This window comes from Canis lupus, chromosome 12 (assembly GCF_011100685.1).
Source record: "Canis lupus familiaris isolate Mischka breed German Shepherd chromosome 12, alternate assembly UU_Cfam_GSD_1.0, whole genome shotgun sequence".
Taxonomy (NCBI): Eukaryota; Metazoa; Chordata; class Mammalia; order Carnivora; family Canidae; genus Canis; species Canis lupus.
This window is the reverse complement of record NC_049233.1, coordinates 59,400,032-59,421,574: the sequence shown is the minus strand read 5'-3', so window position 1 is coordinate 59,421,574 and position 21,543 is coordinate 59,400,032. Positions and strand designations below refer to the sequence as shown.

The 21,543-nt window shown below is 36.0% G+C and overlaps 1 protein-coding gene across 1 annotated transcript in view; it reads right to left on the bottom strand.

Annotated features, from left to right (window-relative positions):
- The window catches only part of GRIK2 (glutamate ionotropic receptor kainate type subunit 2), a 1,061,838-nt gene that overhangs the window by 835,441 nt on the left and 204,854 nt on the right, over nt 1–21,543 (bottom strand). Inside the window, exon 5 of the mRNA XM_038554811.1 lies at nt 12,014–12,118. The gene's annotated coding sequence lies outside the window, so the exon portion shown is untranslated. The remainder of the gene's footprint in view (nt 1–12,013; nt 12,119–21,543) is intronic.

The window sequence follows — 21,543 nt, the reverse complement described above, 5'->3', positions numbered from 1 at the left end:
CCAAAGTCTCCATGCATCATAACTTTCCGGGGCTACTGCAATAACCCCTTAACTGGAATCCCTATCCACCTCCCAGTCTTATAACCCACTGCCAGATTAATCTTCCAGAACCACAGCTCTGATTATTTCCTTCCCAGTTAAAGAACATTGAGTGGTTTCCCATCAAGAACAGAATAAAATAAAAATTCCTTTTGGCCTTTAGCCAACCTTTCCAATCATATATTCCCACTAATGTTCACACATTCTATGCTCTGATTAAACTGAGCTGTGTGTAATCTGAGACTCTTCTATGATTTTTTTGCCACACACTGGATCCTTTTTTCATACAGCTCTCTTCATGTAGAATATTTGGTTTAATGCCTCCACTATTTCCACACATTGAAATCTTTATGATCTTCCAAGTTTAGCCCAAATCTAATTCCTCCTAGAAGCTCTCTTTGATTTATTCCAACTAGAAATCATTGCTCCTGCTTCTGAATCCCCATCCTTTCTTTTCTCTCTCTAGAATGAAGGTTGTCATTTTCCATCATTCTATTATAGCTATTTATTATGTGCAAGACTCACTAGACTATATGCCCTTTGAAGAACTGGAACACTCAGTCAGTGCCTTATATACTAGAAGAGATACATGAATATTCATTGAATTTTTGGTTTGTGCAAATATGTGAATTATTTTAGTAATATGCACCTTAAAGATTATTTCTTAATTAAAAAGGGAGAAAGTCCATCTACATCACTTCTCCTTTGTGGACAGAAGTTGGTTTTCAGTGACCCAGTAGGTAATTTCCTTTGTGCACTCACTTAATTTCTTCTAATCACTAAAGTGGCAAAATGATACAGGAGAAAATTACACTTTTAGCCATTCCCCTCTCGTTTGATAGTTACTTCTAAAAAAAGTCTGCTAGAGATCTCTTTGACAGAATATAATTACAGTGTATGGTTTTTATCTGTTTCTTACTAATTCCATTTTGGGGCTCATGCTGGCAATTGAAATTCTGTTTTTCTTTTTGCCTGTGCTACTGCTTCCAGCCAGCTTGGACAGCTCATGCTGTGTACCCAAGCCACCTCTCTCAATGGGCTCCTGCCTCCTCTTTTGAAGTAAGGAGGCAAACAAGAGAAAGAAAGTGCCTTTTCTTGACGAATTTAAAACATTTGAAGGCAGAAAGGAGAAAATTAACCCATCAGCATAGCAATGTGGACTGTTGTCACAACTTTATCCTTGAAAATTCAGAATCAAGTGAATCCTAGGGAAATGCATTCAGAATAAGAGATCTCACAATTAAGGATTTAAATATGTTTTGAGCATTTACTGTAGATCTACAAGCATAAAGTATTAATAATAACTAGATGTGGTCCAGAAGTCCAATATTTCATTGTGCTTGAGGGGGCATTACATATTATATGAGAACCTAGAATTTTAGGAAGTGACTCCATTTCTACCTTTGAGGCAGGGTGTCCTAAGTAAAGGATACTACAGTAGAAGTCAGGAAGCCTGTGTTCTGGTTCTAACTAGCACTTATTGGTCATGAGTCCCTGGGAAAAGTGTTAAATCTCTCGAAGCTGCAGATTTATTTTCCCAGAAATGAAAAGAACATCTAGTCCACCTGTCTTTCTGGATATTTGTGAGAATAAAATGAGAACAAATGGAATTATGTATATAAAATCGTGTTGTAAACAGAAAGCACACGACTTTATAGTTTTCAGACTAATCTGGTTAGTATATGATACAAAATTCAAATATTTCCAAAATTTAACTTTAGAAATATTTGAATATTTAAAGCAAATTTTAGCTTTGTCCATCTAATGAAAGAAGGTGATAATAGCACACCTGTATATATAATTGAATTTACTCTGTCCTTCTTCAAATAATGTATTCTTTCTTAGGTGAGTAAAACTAAGGTAAACTTGAAACTTTTCCTCATAAAACCTATTCCCTCAAGTTGAAATAATTCCTCTTTTTCTCCTCACCTTTTCCAAATTTCAAAATCAGATTTTAAAGGCCAATGATCTTAGGAGTAGACAGACTGAGTCAATGGTATCAGTTTATGGTTGACCTTATTACCCTACACTTCTGCCTCATGCTATATCTCAACACCTATTCACTTATTAGTCTCATTTATTCATGCATTTATTGAGCATGTATTATATGAAAGGCAATAGAGAATATATTCAATGTAGAGAATACAAAGTTGTATTTTATTCTGTCTTGGCTTTCCAGGAGTTTACACTTCTGCTAGGGAAGATAAAACATGCAGACAGGAAATACTGTCAAGGAATGGTTCAGTGTTAACAAGGAACAGATTTTTTTTTTTAATCTGTTGAAGCTTTGTTCTAAGAAAGTAACTTTAATTCATGCTGTCCCAGGAATCTCACTTGAAAGAATATTTTCACTTCTCTCAGAAGCAGTCATATATTTAAGTGCTAAAATTCCCAGGCTACCAGCATTTGTGTTAACTTTCTTCAAAGAATATGTTTAAATGACATCTTTCCCAAGACCAAAGTACCTCCTGAATCTAATCAAGGTCCTCCCAGACCATATTGCTGATTCTTCTTAGGCATGAGACAATGATTTTTTTTTTGTATCATCAAAATGTCCAACATCATTGGCTCCCAGAGAAAATATAGCCCAATATGGCATCTTAGAGCGAAATTGTTTATTAGAAATCTGATTCAAGCCCTTATTTTACTGATTTGGAAAATTGAAGCTCAAAGGAATTCAGACACAAGCCTAATGTTTCACAAATACTTTGCAACCAATCTATGACCTTCTCTTTCCTCCCGGGTCAATGTGTTATGCTGTACTTCAAAAAAGCAAGAACCTTTGTACAGCATAGAAAACCATCAACAAAATGAAAAGGCAATTACTGAATGGGATAAAATATTTGCAAATCATGTATCTGATAAGGGATTAATATCCAAAATATACAAAGTATTCCTACAACTCAATAGTAAAAAACCCACAAAAAAACTACCATATGACCCATATCCCACTTGTGGGTATATAACCAAAGGAAATGAAATCAGGACCTTGAAGAGATCACTGCACTTCCATGTTCATTACATTATTCACAATAGCCAACATATGGAATAACCTAAGTGGTCATCAATAGATAAACAGATAAAGAAGTTGTGGTATATAAATACAAGGGAATACTATTCAGCCATAAAATAAAATCTTGCCATTTGTGACAACATGCATGGACCTTGAGGGCATTATGCTAAGTGAGGTAAGTCAGACAGAAAAAGACAATTCACAATATCACTTCAATGTGGAATCTCAAACAAAAACCTAAAAAAATAAAATAAAACCAAAATTTAGTTCATAGAATCAGAACAGATTGGCTGTTGTGAGAGGCAGGGGGTTGGGGGGGGGCAGTCTGAGGTGGGAAAAATAGGTGAAGAATGTCAAAGGTACAAAGTTCCAGTTATGAAATAAGTAATAGGGATATAATCTACAGCATGGTGACTATAGTTAATAATATTGTATTGTATAACTGAAAGTTGCTAAGAGAACAGATCGTAAAAGTTTTCAATACAAGAAAAAATTTCCCTAATCAAGAATGGTGATAATTTCTAACTAGACTTCTTGTGGTGATCACTTGTCAATATATACAAATATCAAATCATTGCTATACACCTAAAACTAATATATTGTTATATGTCAATTATACATCAATTTTTTAAAAAGACTGTCTCTAAGAGATGTAGATCTAGAAAGAGGAGCTATCTCATGGAAACATGGTAGAAAAGAGCACTGGGCTCCATGTCCCTACCTATTTATTTATTTTTAAAATTTATTTATTTATTTTTAAAGATTTTATTTATTTATTTATGACAGGTACAGAGAGAGAGAGGCAGAGACACAGGCAGAGGGAGAAGCAGGCTCCATGCAGGGTGTCCGATGTGGGACTCGATCCCAGGATGGATGGGGTCTCCAGGATCACACCCCGGGCTGAAGGCAGCACTAAACCACTGGGCCACCAGGCTTCCTGTCCCTATTTAAAGCCTTTTTCCTCAACATGCTTTTGCCAATCACTGTAAAGAGAAGTGCAGTCCAGAATAGGCACTGAATTCCCATTCCTAATGCCAACACCCTGGTTCCACCTCCATTAACTAGCTCTGACCAGGAACATGTTGCTTTCATTTGTAAAATTAAAAAACAAACAACATTTTTAAAAACCTTTAATATTCTTAGAGTTCCAAATTGTGACACTTTTTCTTCCCTTGCCACCTTAACTCTATCCACAAATGTAAACCTCAGTTAGAGTAGATGTACTTTAGGTTGGTTCACTAATTCTGGAATGGAATGCCAGTAATCTACCTGGACAGTGCTTTTATAGTGTGTTCACTCACATTCTCCCCTGATCCTGAGGTCAAAGAGGCAAGCACTGCTATTGCAGAAATTATGCAGAAGAAACATATATAAGGGATACTTCTAGACTCTTTCAACCCCGAATCAAATGTGATTATTTCAGACTTATTCCAATAATAGGAATCGTGAAACTTAAGAACAAGGAAATCCAAATAAGCTTTCTTTTAAAGTGAATGTGTGGGGGAAAGAACCTTTCAGATAAAATTATAAATTTCTCTTATTATTTCCTATTTCTTTTACTATTCAATTTCTATTAAAACTTGCACTGTATTGTATCTTTTCCACAAAGCTCCAGAGATTGCTAGTACCATTATTGAATCCCAGTGCTTAACACAGTGAATGGACATAGAAGGCACTTTAATTGTTTAATATATCAGATAACAGCTTCAAACAGATAATTGTCATTATTTCCAGATAATGCATAACAGCTGAGAGAAATATTTTTAATCCAATTTACCTGTATGATTATAATGAACTTGATATACTAAGAAAATGATGTTGACTTGCCCAGAAATAACAGTGATACCTCTATGTTCACCTTACAGTTGATTTTATATTTTTAGGATTGGATTTCTCCTTTTGTCTGGATCTCAAATAACTATCAAGTTCACCATGTCTGTATTAGGTATGATATTAAATAATTATAGATTCTCACTGAAGAGAAATGATGCCAACACAAACTCTTTAAAAATTATTTTTACTGGATAAATAAGTTGACTGATTACAGAAGGTATCCATGTGGATAATTTAGAAGACTATGAAGTCAGGAGCAAGTAAACATCATTTTATATATTCTAGAACTTAAAAATTAACATCTTTGATCAAATCAATGCATTCCTTTGTCATGAAATAAATTTAGGATCTACTACTTCAAAAGAGACATAATTTTCTTCTTCCCTTGATATTTTAATATTCCATTAAATTTGCCATAATCTTTCAGACTTTCTTTGTATTTTCATTTTTCAGTCACACACGATGATTATTTGCTTGAAAAATTCACTTTCACATGACTCAATACTTCCTTCAAAACCCATCATAGATAAAAAGTTCTAAAGTAATATTGAATTCTTCATTTTTAAAAAAGATGTATTTATTTATTTATTTATTTGAGATAGAGTTAGAGAGAGAGAATGAGCACAAGCAGGAGCAGGGGGAGAGGGAGAAGAGGCTCCCCACTGAGCAGGGAGCCCAATGCGGGGCTCAATCCCAGGACCCTGGGATCATTTATTGAGCCAAGAGTAAACACTTAACCAACTGGGCAACCCAGCTACCCCTGAATTCTTCATTTTTAACAATATGTAAGCATTACTTCATTATTCCCCTGAAGAAGCTTCTTTGAAGTTAGTACGAGATTTGCAATAGAAGAGACAGAAGGAAATTAAAATCTGTTAGTGTCTATAAATGACCACAAAAGCAAGATTAGAGAACTAAAAGACCTTGGGCCTTTCCACTCTATAGTCACACCAATTTTAACACATGTATCAATTGGATATGCAAAGGTGGGTGTGGAGATTATTTTGTTTCAGTGCTCTGAACACAGTCTGTCTAATTGGCGAATTGCAGAGCGCTGGACTTGTTATTTGGACAGTGGGTCATTCAATGGCCCTGCTAATTCCATACTTACCTCAATGTTAAATCACTTAACATTTCTGAGTGTCACTTTTCTGATTGCACTGGGAGGAAAATAAAATGTGTCACTTCTCTACAAGTGTGAGCAGATGTTAATTATCTACAGTATGTCCCAAGTAGTCTAAGGACAGCACTATGCAAAATTACACACAACTGAAGGAATTTCTAAGGAGAAACAGTAAAGGGAGAAAAAAAATAAGGAAATCTGTGTACATGCCGAATTGAAAGTTTTAAAAGATGGTAAAGATATTTATCCAATAATTTCTGTAATGTCAATGTATTTGCTACCAAAAAAAATCATTACTAAATGTTACATGGTAGACAGATGGTATTCTCTTAACAGTGTAGCAAAAGTTCATGAATGAAAGACTAAGTGTTATTTGTGTTGGCGGGGATACTAAAAAAGTATGGACACTTCTTATTTAAGGCAAACATTTCAAGAACAGACCAGATTGCTCAGTTCTGATTTTTCAACCACAATAAGGGTGAACTGTGGGTGCTTTCATTTTTCCTTTGAGGAAGGGCATAGGTCAGAGAGCTCCCATCCTTCCTTATTTGCACAGAATTCTGCTTTATCTCCTGGCCTGAACTCTTGGATGTCATTGATTTCACAAAAACTTACTATGATCACATTGTGAGTAATTGACAATATCTTGATTTATATACTGTAAGCTGAACGATGAACGTGGCACATCATAAAGCATCTAGAATTATGTCATCCATTTCCTTGGGGGCAAAATCAGTAACAACAACATAATAAAAATATTTTACTCTAAGGACCTTACAACCAAGAGATTTCATTTGATTCCAACATTTGCATTGTAGAAAATACTCATGATTCATCCAATATTTATATAGTAACTTTCTCTAAGGGGAGTATTTTCATGATGTAATTATACTCAGAGCAGTTAAAAGCAATTTTTATTAATAGAGTTCACATTGTATTTGATAGCAAGGCCGGTCTCTTCAGCAGCATTCTATGCCACACTTCATTCATTCCTTTTTCAACTAGATGATAACTGCTATGTGCCAATCACTGTAAAAAAAGTATGCAGCTTTGGAGTTTAAGAGTTTTGGTTTTTAAAATGAGTCTAGGGATGCCTCAGTGGCTCAGTGGTTGAGCATCTGCCTTCAGCCCAGGGCCTGATCCTGGAGACCCAGGATCAAGTCCCACATCGGGTTCCCTACATGGAGCCTGCTTCTCCCTCTGCCTGTGTCTCTGCCTCTCTCTGTGTGTGTCTCTCATGAGTAAATAAATAAAATCTTTATAAAAAATTAAAAATAAAATGAGTCTAATCCTTACTTACATGACCAAACTTGCTTTCACATAAGATGAAGATAATATCTACCATACTCTGTTGTTTTGAAATGGAACACAGTAGGTAGGTAAAGTGTCTAGGCTATTATAGATGTTAATACATGCAAAGGTGGAAGAAGAAAGAGAAGAAGCAAGAGGATTAGCTGAAGAAAATGGAATTAAATGGAAAAGTAAGGATGTGATTATTTGTTCCTGGCCTCAACTTATTCACTATAACTGTATTCTCTTTCCTATTTCCCCAAATCCAAAACACAACAGAAGTCCACTTGGTTTATTGATAAAACCAACTATTTACCCTAAGTTAGCAAGGAGCCAATAATAGTCTATTCAACCCTTCTTAAAATTGTGTTTTGTATTGGGCTTCTTCTCTGACTCCTTTTCCTCCCCAATGCTGGCTCTTTCCTTCATCTCCATCATTTGGTTCTTATTTTATTTTCTTCCTTATTTTCTTTGATATCTCCTCTTTGTTCTCCAGTCTTTTAAATATAGCTTTTCCTGAAAGTTCTATTCTATGAATCTACTATTTTTTTCTCCCTATTCATGCATTTTCCCCCATAAACTCATCCATTCATATAACTTCAGCAATTCAAAACGCATCTTTAATTCAACTTTCCTGCAGCATTCCATTTCCAACTCTCTGTGCGGCATCTCCCCTAAAGTACCCTACCTTGGTCCATAACTATCCAGGATAGCTTTAATTTGCCCTCCAGATCACTCTCTACCCTGCTGTGTGCCCTGGGAATCAGACCTAAGTGAATGACCTGAAAAGCTTTCTTGACTTCTGGCTTCTAGTTGTGTTTGGCCAATGGGGAGCTCTACCAAGAAACCAGAAGGAAAGGGGAGAATAAGGCGATGATATTTTCCCTGGGGTTGCTATGGATTGGCTCTGCCTCTCTACTAAAGGCTCTCTGCTCCACACAATTCTCCCATGAGATCTGATAAATTCTCTGCCCCACATCATTTTAGACCTAGAGATGGTGAGGGTCTTAGCTCTAACAAGTCCCAAATAATTGCATTACTTATCCCTAGTGATTCCTCCCCACCCCCTATCCCCCCAGCTATTCACAGCTTTGAAAATAGTCCCTTTATTAAACTCTCCTCAAATTATCTGAATTGAATGTGCCATTTCTTCCCCATCTAAACCCTAGGTAACCCTTCTCCAACCCCTCTCAATAATCCAGGCACTAGAGAATTACAATAATTTCAGAACTCATTTTCCCTTTTATCTCTCTCTGCCTAATTTCTGTCAGACCATATTTCTTAAACCATTGTGCCAAACCTACTCTTCTCTCCCTCAAACTCTTTCAGGGGCACCACTTTTCCAACTAAATGTGTCTGGGTATTTCACCTAATATTTAGGCCCTTATGCAGTAAGACCACCCTTTCTTTCTAATTTCATTTCCTACTACTTCTCCAAGTGTGCCTTAGGATCCAGATGCATTTAACTGTTTGCTATTCCAAAATATAGACTGCTTTCCATAGCCACAGCTTTGTTCATGCTCTTCTTTCTTCAATACCTTTATCCCCACTAAACAAAAATCATATCTTTTCATGTCCATCTTAAAAGCCATCCTTTTCATTATCTCAATTCCATGAATTAGTTTCTGCTCTTTAAACTCCATTTAAATTATTTGTACTTTTCTTACTTACTTTGTCTTAATTATAATTATTTGTGTTCTTATCAAGACTCCACTATAGGCTTCTTGAAATCAAGGTCCATATCTTGCCCCATTTTGGGGCAATTTGGGAGTGGGGGCAGAGTGAAAGAGATAATCTTAAGCATTGTGGAGCTCAATCTCACAACGCTGAAATCATGACCTGAGCCAAGATCAAGAGTTGGATGCTTAACTGACTGAGCCACCCAAGTGACCCTCTTGTCCCATTTTTAATATTCATTTTATACATAGTGCTATGTTAAATAATTGTTGAATTGAAACAGAAAGTCAAATTTTTCATATAATATGTTACACATGTTACATACATATTTTTAAGCCTCCATGCTACTAGCCAAAAATTAGGGAAAATATACTAAAATACATTGTATAAATATGTTTCCTTGTATTTTTGACCTGGCTCTTGATATAATGCATATCTCTTTGGCAGTTACATGATTATGTCATTCTTTATTTCTCTATTTGTAGTTTTGCATCTATGTATAGTGAAAAAAAAAAAGAAATTTACTCATCCAATCTATTATTGCATATCACATGCAGCAAGAAATCATATGGAACTTTGCTATACCGGATTTCATCCCACATGTCATGTAGGAAGCTAGGGAGAGTGCTGTCACAAAGACTTAGCTAAATGTCAAAAATCCAAAATGCCAACTTTTATGACTCAAGATGAAAGGGTAGTATCTGCTGGCCTACTTGCTATCCCATGTATACTAGGTCATTGCTGCTCAGAATCAGGGCAGAACAAGAATAGAACTTCTAACTTCCCAAGAAAGAAGGGGAAAGCTATACTCAGCCCAATTCTAATATAACTCTTTCATGTCCAAGTCGGCCATCTTGTCCGAAGTCAGGTTGTTGGAAGGTGATTTGGTATAACAAAACAGTATTGGGGGGTCTTAGAGAAAGACTGGTTAGTTTGTCTGCTTATTGTCTCATTTACCAATTTATTCCATTACTCATTTAATAAGAATTTGTGGAGTGCCTATGATGTACCGTCATAGTAAATCAGAAAACAATAAATTAAGTAATAAAATCATTTAAAAATGCTTCAGGGAGGGATCCCTGGGTGGCGCAGCGGTTTGGCACCTGCCTTTGGCTCAGGACGCGATCCTAGAGACCCAGGATCGAATCCCACATCGGGCTCCCAGTGCATGGGGCCTGCTTCTCCCTCTGCCTATGTCTCTGCCTCTCTCTCTCTCTCTCTCTCTGTGACTATCATAAATAAATTTTAAAAAATTAAAAAAAATGCTTCAGGGAACCTGCAATCTAGTTGGGAAGGAATAGAGTTAAACTCTTTTTCCTTTAAAAAAGAAATCTAGGGGACTTGGGTGGTTCAGTGGTAGAGCATCTGCCTTTGGATCAGGTTGTGATCCTAGAGTCCTGGGATCAAGTCCCACATCAGGCAGCACCCACAGGGAGCCTGCTTCTCTCTCTGCCTATGTCTCTGCCTCCATCTCTGTGTCTCTCATGAATAATTTAAAAAATCTTAAAAAAATAAAAAAGAAGTATAGAAGACATTTGTCTCTCATCTCTACTTACTTTTTGTTATTAATAACCAAAATATTAAAGTACATATGATATAAACATCCTTACCTGAAAAAAAAAATCTTACCTGATTTTTTCAAATGACATTTTATATAATGGGATTTTAAGTAAGATAAATTACATATATACATATAACTTAATATATATTCAATATTATATATATATAATTTATATAAAATGATAAATTGATGAATAAGATCCTTGGGAAATTATAATTTTAACTGTTATGTGGTAAATAATTTGCTGCTTCACCATCTGAAGCATCTTCATGAGGCCACAATGTTCCAAGAGTAGGATTTAAAAACCTGTTCCTCTACTCTACTCCATGTGCCTCTTTGATCTTCTTGAGAATGAGGATATTCTTCATGATTTCTTCATGACTACAGGAAATCTTCATTAACACTTCAATATTTCTTTTTTTTGCAATTTTATTTATTTATTTTTTATAAATTTATTTTTTATTGGTGTTCAATTTGCCAACATATAGAATAACACCCAGTGTTCATCCCATCAAGTGCCCCCCTCAGTGCCCGTCACCCAGTCACCCCCACCCCCCGCCCACCTCCCCTTCCACCACCCCTAGTTCGTTTCCCAGAGTTAGGAGTCTTTATGTTCTGTCTCCCTTTCTGATATTTCCCGCTCATTTTTTCTCCTTTCCTCTTTATTCCCTTTCACTATTTTTTATATTCCCCAAATCAATGAGACCATATAAGGTTTGTCCTTCTCCAATTGACTTACTTCACTCAGCATAATACCCTCCAGTTGCACCCACCTCGAAGAAAATGGTGGGTATTTGTCGTTTCTAATGGCTGAGTAATATTCCATCGTATACATAGACCACATCTTCTTTATCCATTCATCTTTCAATGGACACCGAGGCTCCGTCCACAGTTTGGCTATTGTGGACATTGCTGCTATAAACATTGAGATGCAGGTGTCCCAGTGTTTCATTGCATCTGTATCTTTGGGGTAAATCCCCAGCAATGCAATATTTCTGTTTGTTTTTTAAACCAAGTCTTATAAGCTAGGGAGGATCTTGAATAAAGAACCTCACAGTGGATTTCTGCTAAGTCTACATGAATGAGGAATCCAATGGTCTAGAAAGATATGAATTCAAGAAACAATTGGTCCTTAGAGAATGTTCACAATACAATGGTTTAGGTGCCACATTAAATTAGAAATTGCATGGTTCTTGTTCTCCTGGAAATTAAAGGCCTATACTGGTTTTTGTTTAAAAACAGAATCTTCAAGTATACCAGCTTTCATTTACTTTTACTGTTTTACACAGAAGCAATACAAAGCTTCTCTTTGCAGGGTGGACACACTGAATAACCTAATTGAATGTCAGGAGCAGTGACTCCCCAGAGAGGACTCTATTTCAGTTGAATGACCTTTAGTGACTTCATGGCTACCTGAGGGCCAGACCTAAAACAGCAAAAAGATCCTGTTTGTGCCTAGTTTCTGAAAATAGCTTACCTTAACCCTCAATTTTGATCTAACAGAGAGAGTAATCATTCTTGTCTATGAAGTTACATTGTCACCAAAAGCAGAGTTCAGTTTCACCTGAAGAGTTCAAAAAGTCTGAAAAGAAGAAAAAGAAGGAAAAGGATAGAGAATAACAACATAAATAATAAGGGAACATTTTAAAAATTCTGAGAAAAGAAGGATAAGTAGAGAAACAATGTCATTTCTAAATACTATCCGAAGAGAAAAAATAGAGAAAATAATGTCTATTGTATATGAAAATAAATCAAAGGAAAATAAAGCAGTAAGTAGCACTCAGCACACTGCCTGAAAAATTATAACCAAAGCAAGAGGAACAAACGCTTGTTGACATTTTATATCTGGCACATGGGCCTTCCTAAATTCCCTTTCCTATATAGTTTTTCATCAAAACTTTGTAGTCAAGGACTAAGGCTGCATCATGCTGTGAAAACAAGATAGGAGAAAAGATTTAAGCTAATAATAATAACTGCATGGAAGGATAAGAGGTTTGGGCAAAGCAAACTATTCTGTTGCAGAAGAATCTTTTAAAGGTATAAATTAATCTTTTTCATCATTTTATTGAGACAAAGAAAAAGCTGAAACATAAGCAATGGCTACTGATCTTTAATCATAAAGGTCTGATTTGTCTCTGTAATTGCTTCAAAAACAGCTTAATTCAAAGAGAAACAGAAATAGGAATATAGGGATGCCTGGGTGGCTCAGTGGTTGAGCGCCTGTCTTCGGCTTAGGGCGTGATCCTGCAGAGCCACAATCAAGTTCCGCGTCAATCTTACTTCTCCCTCTGCCTGTGTTTCTGCCTCTATCTCTGTCTCTTATTAGTAAATAAAATAAAAGCTTTTAAAAAAAGAAATAGGAATATAATATCTTTAATGACAAAAATCAAAGTATCTTATTTATTAATTAAATATAACAAAAGAAGTTTAAAGACCTCTTCTAAATACTAAAATCAGTGGATGGGTCTGTTTCTAATGTCCTTTCCTTAGTTTTTACAAACATCTGCAGTCATACTATGGAAATCATATGTCAGAGGAGTTGGCTGTCCTTAGCTGAAACCTCTGCCCCAGGCATTGGACATCAAATTACAAGTATGAATATAGGTATATATGTTCAATTGTATCCTCTTACAAAATTCACATGTGGAGGTCCTAACCCCCAGTAACATAGAATGTGACCTTATTTGTTAATAGTACCATTATAGGTATAACAAATAAGGTATAATCTTATTTGTTAATAGTACCATTATAGGTTATACTTATAATGGTTATATCTCTTATAAGGGTTATATATCTCTTATAATGGTTATATCTCTTATAATATCTCTTAAAATGAGACATTACTGGAATAGAGTGGGCCACTAATTCAATATGAGTGATATTCATATAAAAGAGGAAATTTGGACACAGACATGGACACAGGGAGAACACTTTGTGAAAATAAGAGTTATGAGGTCACAAGCCATGGCAATCACCAGAAACTAGGAGGGAGGCCTGCTACTGATCCTCTTAGGAAGCCTTCAAAGTGGAGTGTGACTCTGCCAATACCTTGATCTTAGATTTCTACCCTCTAGAACTGTGAGACAATAAATTTCTTTTCCTTAAACCATTTAGTTTGTGGTACTAGAAACTTAAAATATAATGGGATTATATATTCCAAATTATAGAAATAATTCCCTGTAGTTTTTTTACTACCGGTCTTATTTTTATAGTAGGAAAGTCATGATAACTGGCTAAGTTTATTGTAAGGATAATTAGTCTCTACATCAAAACCTATGGGTGAAGAATTGACCAATGATCAAACCACTCAAGATGAAAGGAAATTGTTGGATTATATTACTGGGAGATATAGCTTTGTAAAACTCTTAAAATACCCCAAAATCATAGAAAAAGGAACATGCAAGTTGCTGTAATTCTTAACTACATTATAGATAATATGCACTTTTGTCCCTAAAGAAAGATTCATCATCAGATCATTAACTTCAGGAGTTGAAACACTAAATGAGTAAGTCCAACCAACTTCTAAGTGCTCTCCCAGATCTGTAGGTAAGAACTGTGATTAAAAGATTCTACACATGAACCACTAAAATTATGCTTCACAAATCAAAAAGTGGAAGCAAAATAAATGGATATGCATTCTTAAACTGGCAGATAGTGGGCACCTAGAATAAAGCACATCTAGTTTTATGGTTAATTTGAAATTATAAAGTTTGAGAACCATATAATGCCATCATTATTGTTCAGATATAGTATAAGATAGCAGATAATATTCATGAAAAGATATTGATTAGGGGCTCCTGGCTGCCTCAGTTGGAGGAGCATGCAATTCTTGATCTTGAGTCATTAGTTCAAGCCCCACATGGGTATAGAGATTATGTAAATAAATAAACAAACTTACAAAAAGATATTGACTAAAAATCCCATTAATAAATATAAAGAGGGGCAGTCCTGGTGGCGCAGCAGTTTAAAGCCGCCTGCAGCTCAGGGCGTGATCCTGGAGAACCGGGATCGAGTCCCACGTCGGGCTCCCTGCATGGAGCCTGCTTCTGTGTGTGTGTGTGTGTGTGTGTGTGTGTGTGTGTGTGTGTGTGAGAATAAATAAATAAAATCTTTAAAACTAAATAAATAAATATAAAGAGAACTTTATATGCTATTTTAAGTTATTTAGTAAATATTATCTCTTTAAATATGAAAGTAGATGGCATTATAAAATGTGAAAAAAAAAACCCTAATGAATTAATATGTACCAAATGTTTTGCCCTAAGGGCAATACTTAGAAAATTAAAAATAAAAGTAGAATATGATGTATATTTTTTTTAGAATATGATGCTAATATTTTTTGCTAACTCTTGAATTTTAATTTCATAGATTGTCTATTGACTTTTTAAAAATTTATTGATGCACAATTTACATAAACAACAGACTTTACACTTTTTAGTGTTCAGTTCTATGGGTTCTGGTAATTGCATAGAATCATGTAACCTTATCAAAACCCAACAAACAAGACAAGCCCCACCACTCCATAAAATCATCTGGTGCCTCTTTGTAGTTAAGTACTCCCCTCTACAGATTGAATGTTTGTATCCCTCACTCTCTGAATTCGTATGTTAAAACCTAATACCCAGTGTGACGGTATTAGGAGATGGGTGCTAAGGCCATGAAAGTGGAAATTTTTTTTTGAAAGCAGTACTCTAATAAAAGAGACCCCACAGAGCTCTACCACCATGTGAAGGAACAACAAAAAGATTGCCATCTATGAACCAGAAACTGGGCTCTCACCAGATACTGAATCTTTCTGATCTTGGACTCTCTAGCTTTTACAACTGTGAGAAATAAATTTCTGTTGTGTTCAAGCCACCTAGGATATGTTATTTTTATTATACCAGGCCAAGACGTCCTTTTACACCTGTTACCTGAACAACTGATCTGTTTTATCTCCTATTCTTTTGTCTTTTCCAGAATGTTATACAAATGGAATCATTGAATTGATAGCCATTTGGAACTGAGGGGTTTCTTTGTTTTGTTTTGCTCACATGACACAATATCTGTGAGATTTGATTCATCCATGCCATTGCTTGTATCAATAGTCCATTTCATTTTATGGCTGAGCAGCATTCCATTTTATTGAGGGATCACAGTTGGTATATACATGCACCAGCTGCTAGACATTTTAGTTACCAGTTGGGAGCTATTACAAATAAAACTGCTATAAACATTAGGGTACAGATATTTCATTCCTTTTAAGCTACCTAAGAGTGATAATGCTAGACCTTATGGTAAGCACATGTTTAAACTTCATGGACATTCCAGTTGCTCTATCTTTCCTAGTACTGAGTACTAGCAGTTTTACTTTTGTATTTCAACCATTCTAGCAGGTGTGTAGTGGTATCCATTGTGGATTTAATTTGCGTTTTCTTAATTACAAATGATATTTAGAATTGCATGTATTTATTTGCTATTCATATCTTTTCCATTCCCATCCTCATAACAAGAAAAAAAAAAAAGCTGTGGAAACTGAAAATAAATTACTTTTTTTGGACCCAGTGGAGGTTTGAAGGGCAAATCACCACCCCTAAAATCTGTAGAGAAAGTGAATATAGAAAATCACAGCACAATCTTTTTACCTGAAGAAGAAGCCACAGGAACACAAACTAGCAGGATTAAGTGGTAATTAAATGATAATTTTGGAAATTGAGTATAGACTAGAATGAAAGTGAGAAACTCTTCAGAGCCAAAGTCTTAGAAAGACCCCCCAACATGGTGGGTTTTACTTCCAAAACCCCACCAGGTTCTCACAGTGAAGAGCCAGGAAAGAATAAGGCCCTGGGGTTGGAGGACTTTGCTGGGCCTGGTACCTTTTCATCTTTACATTTTCTATTGTATTTTTTGCATTTCTTAAATGTGGGTTTTATTGTTTACTTTTTATTCACAGCTGTTTCTTACAATTAAAGGTGTCAAATAATTAGAATTTTAACAATGCTTATTTGGTTGACCACTACAGGCTAAATATCTATCACCACTTATGACTAAAATATGTATGAGGTATATGGAGAAATGGAAATATAAACTACCATATCCATTAGAATAGTATGCCATCTTTTAATGAAGTGTGTTAAAAGTTAAATTAAAAACACTGACCTAATAATAATGATAGCTTACTAAACAGTTGTTTGAACTAAACTGTTTGTTTCTGAAATATTTTATGTAGAGAAAATTCCAAAGTAGATTGGTTTAGGTTAAGATCAGATTAGGTAAATGCGGTAGCATATTAAAATGGTATAAATAACAAGAAAAATTAAATCACTTTCACTGATAAAAGTATCTTTCAATAATGTAGCTTGAAAACATGGAAGGAAAAAAAGAATGGCATTACAATGCTACAAAACCAGTAAGAATAACATATGAAAATGCACAAGAAGTAGCTTGATTAATGGAAGAGATGTCCACATCATATGGAAAAAGGAGCCAAGCAGAAAAATAACATAAGTGTTTCCTGATTGCAGAATTCATGAATAAGATCAGAAATACCACAAAGAAGAAGAAATAGGGCAAAAAAAGAGCAATGGAATTTGGAGGAAAATAAGCATTCAGGTACTAACAAGCCTGGATTACACACACAGAAATAAAAAAATCTAAGCAGAAATAAAAGATTTGGGAAAGGTCACAGAGATAAGGGATACACCAAAGGCAAAAATTAACAAAGGCAATATGTTTCAAAGCAAAGAAAGAAATGCCGATCTTGTGCCAAGAAAATGAAAGAGAGGGGTTTAAGCAATAAAATTCTCACTTGAAATGACAGGAAAAGCCCCGCAAAGCTAAACAGAACACCTAAAGGTCATGAAAGTATATAATCAAAATGGATTGGCCCACAATAAGTTATCACAACATTTAGTTTCCAATGTAGTTGTTTAAATCAGTTGTGCAGATTTCTTTTATAGATTTGATGGAAATCACTACACAAAGGTCTGAAATGTAATTATTTTAAAAATGACTACAACAAACAATGTAAAAAATACAAACATAACAAGAGAATTAACATTTATTTAGTGTCTATAACACATCTATGCTATGCCATTTGATCTTCAAAGCAACAACTCAAAGTCAGTGTTCACATTTTACAGATAAACTAAACTCAAGGATTTTAAGAAATAAACCCTACTATCATAGCTCTAAGTCAGGAAAAAGGACTCAAATGCAGGCCTATGAATGTAAAGCCCATGTTCTTTGCACTTTCTACATTGCTTCCCTACCACAACTAAATCTAGTGATACACGTAATAGGGGGAAAAAATGACACTGTAGTTCTAGGAATCTACAGTAGAAATAAGAGCATTCACTGTGAAATTCATTCAACTTTGTTGTACTCTGAAAAATTTCAAAATAAAATGTTAGAGTCTGGGGAGGGGGAAATACCTCATGGTGTAAAAGATCTAATTAGAAAGGAAACTCTAGACATTAAAGTTGAGGTGTTACCTACACTGAATATCAAAAGGCTCAGAGGCTCCTTTTCTAAACAGACACCTTCACCAGGGTGCCAAAAAGACATTAACACTTCTTTTGGTTAAGGCATTTGTAGCTCTATAAACCTCATGCTGAAAGAGAGATCTGTTGGCTGGATTGAGATCATATCTTAAACCATTTAAATCCATGAACACATTATTCTGATTACATGATCTTAACACTTTAGAAATAAGAAGAGTCCTAGAATAATGGGTAAAGGAATAGATATACTTTAATACAGAAAACAGTAACGATAAGGATAGCTTCACACCTGCACTGTGCTTAATATGTGCAGATACTGTTGTAAACCCATAAAAGTAATAACTCATTTAAACTTGTAAACAAGTCAGTGAAGTAGGCATTATTATTATATAATGTAATTGATAACAACAGTTTGACTATAGAGGACACACCCTAAGCTATTATACTTTGGCATAGTTGGGGCCTTGGATATCTTAAGAAATAGTAGAAAACTGAAAGTGATGGTGGTTAGGGTCTTGGAGCGGGGGGGGGGGGGGGGGGGGAGGAGCTAATGATATGGGGTTGAAAATAAACAGAACCTACATGACTTTGCTTAGGTTGTAACCATCAATTTCTTATCATAAGAGAAGAAAGAAAAGGGAGATTTTTTTTTCTCTAATAGGTAGGAGAAAATAGAATATAAAGTCAATACTAAAAAAGGCAAAAAAAGAGGAAAAGAAAAAAAGGATGTTTGTGCACTAGAAGAAATAGAAATTGAATAAGAAGAGGAAAGGAATGATAAATAGGGAAGAATTCACAAAAGTTAGTTTTTTAAAAAGGAGAAATTTCCAAGTTAACAGTATTAACATTTTAAATAGAAAAATATCTGAGGCTAGAGCATGGAGTGAGTCCATTAGGCCAAATGCAAGGTATATGCAAATCATTATGTATTTCTATGCAAATGTATTTCTTTTCCAATGTTTCCAGTTGCATTATTTTGTTTAATATGGCATTTGCCATGTTTTGCTATTCAGCATCAGAATATTTTCTTCTGGAAGAAAATCCCCCATGGTATATTGTGAAGGAAGTTTACCTCCCTGATTTCCAAGAACTCCCTCTCCATGCCTTCAGACAGTTAAATCAAAGACATGTAACCTAGAATAAGCCAAATAGATGCTCCCAAGGGGCAGAAGCTCTTGCAACAGTGAAGCAAATATTCAGTGATTAGAGTCTGGGGAAGAGGCCCAGACCAGAGCCATATCAGCTCCAATTAGCAGGCAGAGGGTGGAAGCCTCCAGCAGTGATCAAGCAGGCTGCTCCGAGGCATGACCCACGCTGCACTGCCTATTCCAGGTGGACCTACTTGTTGCTATTCCTAAATTTCATCCTCCTGTGCTTCCGTCAGTTCTATGAGCTACCTTCCAATAAGTCCATTTTCAGCTTAGTCAATCAGATTTGGTGTTGTTGTCTGCAACCAGAAAACCTGGGGAACATAAAGGAGTCTGGGGGGGGGGGGCACAACATTGAGGGCAGGATATGGAAGGCCACACTGCAACAAAGAAATTGTGAGAGTCAAGACCCGCTGTTGCCACTCTTTTTAGTGACACTAAGCAGATTAAAGAGAGGGATGCCCGTGTGGCTCAGTAGTTGAGTGTCTGCCTTTGGATCAGGTCCTGATCCTAGGATCCTGAGATCAAGTCCTGCATCAGGCACCCTGCAGGGAGCCTGCTTCTCCCTATGCCTATGTCTCTGCCTCTCTCTGTGTGTCTCTCATGAATAAATGAATAAAGTCTTAAAAAAACAGATTAAGGAGAAAATGACAAGCTTATATCCCTAAACATTTGGCTAAAGGAATAAACGGACACCTAGAGACTTCCTCTGAAGATACTAATAAATTTAAGTCCTAAAACATCAGAGCCAAAGTGACCAAAAACCACACTTACGGTTTAGGCAAGCAATGTGTTGAATTATGTCCACTGAAGTTCACAGCCTCAAGACTATACAGAAAGGGATCACTTCTATAGTTTGAAGTTCATAGCCTCACCAGGTACCTTTTAAGGAAGTTATGGTATTGAAGAAGAAAGAGTAAGATCTTATAAACTAGGATAGGAATAAATAAAAGGCTTCAGGGGGACACAAAGTACCTTAAACCCCAATCTCTCATTCTCATCCGCTGAGACCCTCCTTTGTCAGCTATCACTATCTCATTGTCTGGGAAGCTGTTCCTCCCTTACCTAGGGAGTTACTGTACAAAATAATGTCGGTGTTCAAACCCTGTCTTCCCCTACCCTTTCTGCCTCAGTCCCAGTGTGTCTGGAAGGTCAAATGCATCACTGCATGATTCAGTTTGCTGCCTTGAGCAGCTGGGAGGGATTATAATTGTTTGCTCAGCTAATTATTAGAAATTTGGAATAAGTGATTCACAACACTAAAATGAAATTGACATGCTGAAAAGTCCTTGTTAGTTTCTATTAGGATATCCTGTTGGCTCTACTTTCAAAATATATTGAGGATACAACACTTCTGACCATCTCTACTATTACCATCCTGGTCTGTATATTGAGGATACAGCACTTCTGACGATCTCTACTATTACCATCCCCAGGATTACTATGAAAGCCGTCTACTTGGTTAATGGGCTTCTACACTCACCTCCCCCAACTCCATCCTCATGGATTATTTCCCATTCAGTAGCCAGATGGATCTTTTTAAAACCTCGGCCATGCAATGTCACCTTCTGCAAAACCCTACAAAGGCTCTCTCTCCATTTTCCACACAGCAAATCCCAAACCCTCATAATGACCCATAGATCTCGAAGGTTGGCCCTCTGACCCTCCCTCCTACCACTACCTCCTAACTTATTCCATTTCGGCTGAACTGGCCTCTTCCCATGATAGAATTTGCCAAACACATTCCCCTTAGGCATTTTGTACCTACTGCCCCTTCCCCTTCCATCTGCTCTTGGATGTCGATATAGTTGTTTCCTGACTTCTTTCCATTTTTTGCCCTCCTTCACAATAAAACATACCCTGATCATCCCATTTGATTCTGCAACTAGACCCTTCCTCTGTTCAGCTCTATATCTAAGAGGTGCTAACCCCTACAGGCTGCATTCCCAAGCTTCCAGGTCAGCCAAAGGGAACCAAGAACCTGACTGAAATTGGTTGGTAAGGCAAATATATCTTTGATCTCTACTATACCATGGCCCTCCAGAATCCTGAGTTTCTAAAAAGATATTTAAAGCTATGAGTCTACTGGGATTGAATGAATTGAAGTGAAAATGTAGTTTACTAAATACTAACCTGAAGGCTATAGAGTTAATGCCACTTTAAAGTAGGTTGACCATAATTAGGTCATGTCTTCAGGGTAGGGGAAGGAGTGGGTTTTGTTCAATTTGTGCTTAGATATTTGTTTTGCTTTGTATAGTTTTCCTTGAAATTCTAAAATGATTATATTCATTTGAAAAAGCATATAAGTTGAAAATTATTATAGAACATTTCTAAAGCTAATTTATCTTCTCTTGATTATTTTCCATAAATATTCCCCG